Below are 7,949 nucleotides of genomic sequence, written 5' to 3' on the forward strand. Positions count from 1 at the left end.
AGTTGATTTTCAAGGTAAAAAATGATTTTCAAGGTGAAACATTTTTTTCAAGGTAAAAAATTATTTTCAAGTTAAAAGTTGATTTTCAAGGTAAAAAATTATTTTCAAAGTGATTTTTTTTTTTCAAGGTAAACAATGACTTTTAAGGTGAAAAAATGTTTTCAAGGTAAAAATTTTTTTTTCAAGGTGACCTTTCTATCCCTCAGGTGGTACTGCATCAAAAATCGACATCAGTGTGTGAAGCATATCACCACTTGGGCTCTGGAACAATTCAGAAAACCACTGTCAGTAACTACAGTTCATCGCTACATCTGTAAGTGTAACTTAAAACTCTACTATGCAAACCGAAAGTCATTCATCAACAACACCCAGAAATGCCACCGGCTTCGCTGGGCCCGAGCTAATTTGAGATGGACTGATGAAAAGTGTTCTGTGGTCTGACGAGTCCACATTTCAAAGTGTTTTTGGAAACTGTGGACGCCGTGTCCTCCAGACCAAAGAGGAAAAGAACCATTTGGATTGTTCTAGGCGCAAAGTGTAAAAGGCAGCATGTGTGATGGTATGGGGGTGTATTAGTGCCCAAGACATGGGTAACTTACACATCTGTGAAGGCACCATTAATTGCGAAAGGTACATACAGCTTTTGGAGCAACATATGTTGCCATCCAAGCAACGTTATCATGGACGCCCCTGCTTATTTCAGCAAGACAATGCCAAGCTATGTTTGGTTTAAATTGTGTTCTGTTTTTATTTACTATTTACACAACGTGACAACTTCACTGGTCTTGGCCGGTTTTTTCGGGGATGAATAGGGAAGTCCTTCTTTAGTTGCCGTCTTGTTTTCTCATATAGTGCTGCCTTTGCACCTGTCAATGTTTACTTTTGCATGCACATTAAATCAACCAAAAAATCCTGACTTTGGAGCAATGTTCACAGACTCTAGTATTTGGCTCTCTATTAGATGCAATGGTTTTCCGTATCGGGACCATGATTTATGTCCTAACTTGTTCACCGGTCCTAATATGGAAGGTACTTTTCCTTGTTGTCTCAAGAAGGGTAGAAATACAAGAGCACACACACACACACACACACACACACACACACACACACACACACACACACACACACACACACACACGAGCAAGGATCTAAAAGTGCATGCTGGCTCACAAGGATCCACATTCATAAATGATTCATGCAAAACGACACATACACAAATACAGAACGTGAATCATTACTGGAGACAGTCTATGGGGGAATGCAGGCTACAACACACACACACACACACACACACACACACACACACACACACACACACACACACACACATTGTCACAGAGCAGGGGCGTGCAGTGCGGCCCGCAACGTTTTTTTTTATTGTCCAACAACACATTCTAAAAATACATTTTAAACAAACCAAAAAAACAGTGAAAATGGGAAAAAGAGCAGTGATTTTACACGAATATTATGAGAATAATGTTATGATATTATAATAGAAAAAGGTGCAATAATACAAGTATTTTTTTGTAATTTTACAAAAATAAAGTGGTAATATTATGAGGGGGGAAATGTATTTTAGAAGCATCAAGTTCAAATATCAAAGAAAATAAGGTGATTTTTTTTTAAATTGTAATATTATGACAAGCAAACAATACAAAAAATGATGTTATTCTGAGAAAAACGTGTAATATTAGGCTAATAAATTTAAAATATATAAAAAAAGAAGTGTGCTATTATGATAAAACATTTGTAATTTCACCAAAAAATATTAGGCTGATAAATATAAAACATAACAAAAGACATGTAATATTATGATTAAAAAAAGTGTAGTTTTACAAGAAATAATCAGTAATATTATGTGTGTGGGAATTCATTTTAATTACTGTAATTTTAACAAAATATTATGCTAATACATTTAAAATATATAACAATAAGTTTAATATTTTGATTTTTAAAAATATATGTAATTTTACAAGAAATAACCAGTAATATGTGTGTTGGAATTAATTTTAATGATTGTAATTTTAACAAAATATTATGCTAATACATTTAAAATATATAACAAAAGAAGTGTACTATTATGATAAAAAATGTGTAATTTTACCAAAAATATGAGCTGATAAATATAAAACATAACAAAAGACATGTTATATTATGATTTAAAAAAGTGTAGTTTTACAAGAAATAATCAGTAATATTATGTGTGTGGGAATTAATTTTAATTATTGTAATTTTAACAAAATATTATGCTAATACATTTAAAATATATAACAATATGTTTAATATTTTGATTTTAAAAAAATATATGTAATTTTACAAGAAATAACCAGTAATATGTGTGTTGGAATTAATTTTAATTATTGTAATTTTAACAAAATATTATGCTAATACATTTAAAATATATAACAAAAGAAGTGTACTATTATGATAAAAAAATGTGTAATTTTACCAAAAATATGAGCTGATAAATATAAAACATAACAAAAGACATGTAATATTATGATTAAAAAAAGTGTAGTTTTACAAGAAATAATCAGTAATATTATGTGTGTGGGAATTAATTTTAATTATTGTAATTTTAAGAAAATATTATGCTAATACATTTAAAATATATAACTAAGTGTAATATTTTGATTAAAAAAATATATGTAATTTTACAAGAAATAACCAGTAATATTATGTGTGTCGGAATTAATTTTAATTATTGTAATTTTAACAAAATATTATGCTAATACATTTAAAATATTTAACAAAATAAGTGTAATATTGTGATCAAAAATATATGTAATTTTATAAGAAATAACCAGCAATATGTGTGTGTGAATTAATTTTTAAAGCATGAAGTAAAAAATAAAATGTTATAAATTTTTTTTTAGAAATGATCAAAACAAAGAATAAAGTTGCAATTGTATGTTGTGTTGGGGAAAAGTTATGACATTAAAACAAAACAAGGTGTAATATTAAGATAAAATAGGGTTAATTTTACATGAATTAATTAGCGACATGATGGGGGAAATTACTTTTAGAAGCATACAAATCAAATATGAAAAAAAAATGTTTTTTTTAAAGTTGTAATTTTTGGATAATTACATTAGGAAACAAGTTATATTAAAACAAAAAACGTGTAATATGATAAAATAGAAAAACTTACAAGTATTATGTGTTATGTTATGAGGGTGAACATTTTATTTTAGAAGCATAAAGTTAACATTTTAAATATTTTTTTTTATGTGGTAATATTATGAGGAACAAAAAACAAAGAATACAATTGCAATTTTTGGAAAAAATTACGTTAGGAAACAAGTTGTAATTATAAAACCAAAAATAATTACAACTTAATTTTTTTTAAATTGGGAAAATTATATTGGAGAAAAAGGTATGTTAAAAAAAAGGGGGAAAAAGTGTATTTTTACATGAATCAAGTGGTTATATTATGAGGGAAACATTTCATATTATGAGAAACAAAACAAAGAATAAAGGTGCCATTTTTGGAAAATTATGTTGGAGAAAAAGTTAAAAAAAAACAGTGTAATGTTATGGAAAAAAATTGTAATTTTACAAGAATTAAGTCGTGATGTTATAAGGGGGGAACATAATTTTTGTTTTATTTTTAAACAGATAATCTTTTTTAAGTTGTAATATTACAAGAAACACACTAAACAAGGAAAAAAAAATACAAGAAAAAAGTTGACATTTCTGCAAAAATAAGTTTTAACTCTGCAAAAAAGGGAAGGAAAAAGCAAGACAATGTCTTGATAAGAGGAAAAGCATGCAGTTCTTCTCAGAATTGACATGTGTTGCTTTACAAAATGCCAAATAAATGTCAAGTTTGGACATTATGAGCATTTTGAACGGTGAATTCTTCTTTTATGGCCGAGGCTCCCCTTGATAGTCGCTGTTTATAGTAACATTTTATCCCGTAGTATCAAGTTAGCGAGGATCACGCAACCATCCCTGGAGCGTTCTGATGGGAGATTATGGAAGGCATGCAGCTTTGCCATGGTGCTTTGGCTCCAACACACAATGGATGTCACGCTGGTGCCAGATGCATGTTCACCATTCTTCCTCTGATCACGCAGAACAACTCCAGATCCACTCTGTCATTGGACACTATTTTGTTATTTTGTGTGTGTACTTCACAGTCATAAATAATACTAAGGAGTCCAGTTAGCTCATTTAAGTCCATTTTTAGTCCAAATCAATTACATTTATCCTGCTTTTATAAACACAAAAGCAGAATAAATGCGGTAAAAGATGGTTGACAGGAACGACAATAATTATTATCACTTATTTATTTTATTTTTTTTACAGATTTGAAATAGTAAAAAAAGAACAATAATCATAACTAGAAAATCCCCACGGAAATTTTGATGGACAGCTGTTTCTAAAGGGAGGGGGGGTCGTAAACAGCTGTTGCACTCGGTCATAAACAGTTCAAAGAAAAGGTGCCTGGAGCGGTGTCCGATACTGTTCCCTCTCCGCTTTGTAGATCTCGGGTCAGGACAAGGTCTTCCTGTGGCTGTCAATAGATCAAAGAAACCGACACCTCCATGTCGCATCCCATCGCACACAGTGGAGTTTTACAAGCCTTTTGCTTGATAAGATGAAAGACAGCTTTTGCCTTCTCGCAGAGGACCTGAACTCAATGTAACACAAAGTTGTGTGAAACTTATATACAATTATTCAGCTATCAGTTAGCATGTGTCACATACCAAGTTATATGATTGTAAGGCGTATGGCTGTCTAATTAGAGATAGAAAAAAAAAACGTAAAGTTATCTAAGAAGTTAGCATGTTAATGATAGGAGGCTAGCATGCTAACATTAGCATACTAGCAGCACATACCAAGTTATATGACTCTAGGGTAAACGGTTGCAAAGTTAGCTAAAAAATCTAGCACTTTAATGATGACATGCTAATGTAAACATTGGCATGTTTTACACACCATTAGTTGTATGGCTGCGGAATTGGAGAAAAAAGTGTAAAATTTGCTAAAAAAAAAGTTAGCACTTTAATGTTAGCGCGCTAGCATGTTAAAGTTAGCACGCTAGCAGTTAACAAGGGTCACATACCGAGTTATATGACTCGAAGGTGTATGGCTGCGGAATTAGCGACAAAAGTGTAATATTAGCTGAAAAAAGCTGCCATGCTAATGTTAGCGTACTAGCACGCTAACGTTAGGAAGCTAGCACATGACTGAGTAAGAAGAAATACCAGAATGTGGTATTTGTTTGTGTGGACACAGAAGCTAGCAAAAAAAGCGAGCATAAAACGTTAGCATGCTAATATGAGAGACGCTAGCAAAAAAAAGATTGCCTCCTTCCGATGGCCATCCAGCCAAAACCAAACATTGAACGTAAAAACTTTATAGCCAGGGTTAAAGTACACAAGTGTGTGAAGAAAATGAGACGTTAAGCACCGAGCTACGTGAAAGGATGGCTGAGCTACAAGAGGAGGTAATTGTGTCTTTTTTGGCGTTTGTCTCAGAGCAATCGTCCATTAAAAGACTATGTACCCATTGAATTGGCCCATTTGTTTTTTATTCGTGAATAGCATCGCCATGGTAACCCGAAATGTTCCCAACTTAAAGTACCCCGGTCGGCGCGAACGAGACCTTTCCGGTGGTATGACATATGTGGGGGTTCGAGAGCATTTATGTTGTGTATGTGAGAGTGTTTCAGTAGTGTGTATACGAGTGTTTCAGTAGTGTGTATAAGAGTGTTTCAGTAGTGTGTATAAGAGTGTTTCAGTAGTGTGTATGAGAGTGTTTCAGTAGTGTGTGTGAGAGAAAAACATTTCAGTTGTTTATGTGAGAGCATTTCAGTAGTGCGTATACGAGTGTTTCAGTAGTGTGTATAAGAGTGTTTCAGTAGTGTGTATAAGAGTGTTTCAGTAGTGTGTATAAGAGTGTTTCAGTAGTGTGTATAAGAGTGTTTCAGTAGTGTGTATAAGAGTGTTTCAATAGTGTGTATAAGAGTGTTTCAGTAGTGTGTGTGAGAGAAAAACATTTCAGTTGTTTATGTGAGAGCATTTCATTAGTGTGTATACGAGTGTTTCAGTAGTGTGTATAAGAGTGTTTCAGTAGTGTGTATAAGAGTGTTTCAGTAGTGTGTATAAGAGTGTTTCAGTAGTGTGTATAAGAGTGTTTCAGTAGTGTGTATAAGAGTGTTTCAGTAGTGTGTGTGAGAGAAAAATATTTCAGTTGTTTATGTGACAGCATTTCAGTAGTGTGTATACGAGTGTTTCAGTAGTGTGTATAAGAGTGTTTCAGTAGTGTGTATAAGAGTGTTTCAGTAGTGTGTGTGAGAGAAAAACATTTCAGTTGTTTATGTGAGAGCATTTCAGTAGTGTGTATAAGAGTGTTTCAGTAGTGTGTATAAGAGTGTTTCAGTAGTGTGTATAAGAGTGTTTCAGTAGTGTGTGTGAGAGAAAAATATTTCAGTTGTTTATGTGACAGCATTTCAGTAGTGTGTATAAGCGTGTTTCAGTAGTGTGTATAAGAGTGTTTCAGTAGTGTGTATAAGAGTGTTTCAGTAGTGTGTATAAGAGTATTTCAGTAGTGTGTGTGAGAGAAAAACATTTCAGTTGTTTATGTGAGAGCATTTCAGTAGTGTGTATAAGAGTGTTTCAGTAGTGTGTATAAGAGTGTTTCAGTAGTGTGTATAAGAGTGTTTCAGTAGTGTGTATAAGAGTGTTTCAGTAGTGTGTATACGAGTGTTTCAGTAGTGTGTATACGAGTGTTTCAGTAGTGTGTATAAGAGTGTTTCAGTAGTGTGTATAAGAGTGTTTCAGTAGTGTGTATAACAGTGTTTCAGTAGTGTGTATATGAGTGTTTCAGTAGTGTGTATAAGAGTGTTTCAGTAGTGTGTATAAGAGTGTTTCAGTAGTGTGTATAAGAGTGTTTCAGTAGTGTGTATAAGAGTGTTTCAGTAGTGTGTGTGAGAGAAAAACATTTCAGTTGTTTATGTGAGAGCATTTCAGTAGTGTGTATACGAGTGTTTCAGTAGTGTGTATAAGAGTGTTTCAGTAGTGTGTATAAGAGTGTTTCAGTAGTGTGTATAAGAGTGTTTCAGTAGTGTGTGTGAGAGAAAAATATTTCAGTTGTTTATGTGACAGCATTTCAGTAGTGTGTATAAGCGTGTTTCAGTAGTGTGTATAAGAGTGTTTCAGTAGTGTGTATAAGAGTGTTTCAGTAGTGTGTATAAGAGTATTTCAGTAGTGTGTGTGAGAGAAAAACATTTCAGTTGTTTATGTGAGAGCATTTCAGTAGTGTGTATAAGAGTGTTTCAGTAGTGTGTATAAGAGTGTTTCAGTAGTGTGTATAAGAGTGTTTCAGTAGTGTGTATAAGAGTGTTTCAGTAGTGTGTATACGAGTGTTTCAGTAGTGTGTATACGAGTGTTTCAGTAGTGTGTATAAGAGTGTTTCAGTAGTGTGTATAAGAGTGTTTCAGTAGTGTGTATAAGAGTGTTTCAGTAGTGTGTATAAGAGTGTTTCAGTAGTGTGTATAAGAGTGTTTCAGTAGTGTGTGTGAGAGAAAAATATTTCAGTTGTTTATGTGACAGCATTTCAGTAGTGTGTATAAGCGTGTTTCAGTAGTGTGTGTGAGAGAAAAATATTTCAGTTGTTTATGTGACAGCATTTCAGTAGTGTGTATAAGCGTGTTTCAGTAGTGTGTATAAGAGTGTTTCAGTAGTGTGTATAAGAGTGTTTCAGTAGTGTGTATAAGAGTATTTCAGTAGTGTGTGTGAGAGAAAAACATTTCAGTTGTTTATGTGAGAGCATTTCAGTAGTGTGTATAAGAGTGTTTCAGTAGTGTGTATAAGAGTGTTTCAGTAGTGTGTATAAGAGTGTTTCAGTAGTGTGTATACGAGTGTTTCAGTAGTGTGTATACGAGTGTTTCAGTAGTGTGTATAAGAGTGTTTCAGTAGTGTGTATAAGAGTGTTTCAGT

The sequence above is a fragment of the Entelurus aequoreus genome, linkage group LG13 (assembly GCF_033978785.1).
Source record: "Entelurus aequoreus isolate RoL-2023_Sb linkage group LG13, RoL_Eaeq_v1.1, whole genome shotgun sequence".
NCBI lineage: Eukaryota > Metazoa > Chordata > Actinopteri > Syngnathiformes > Syngnathidae > Entelurus > Entelurus aequoreus.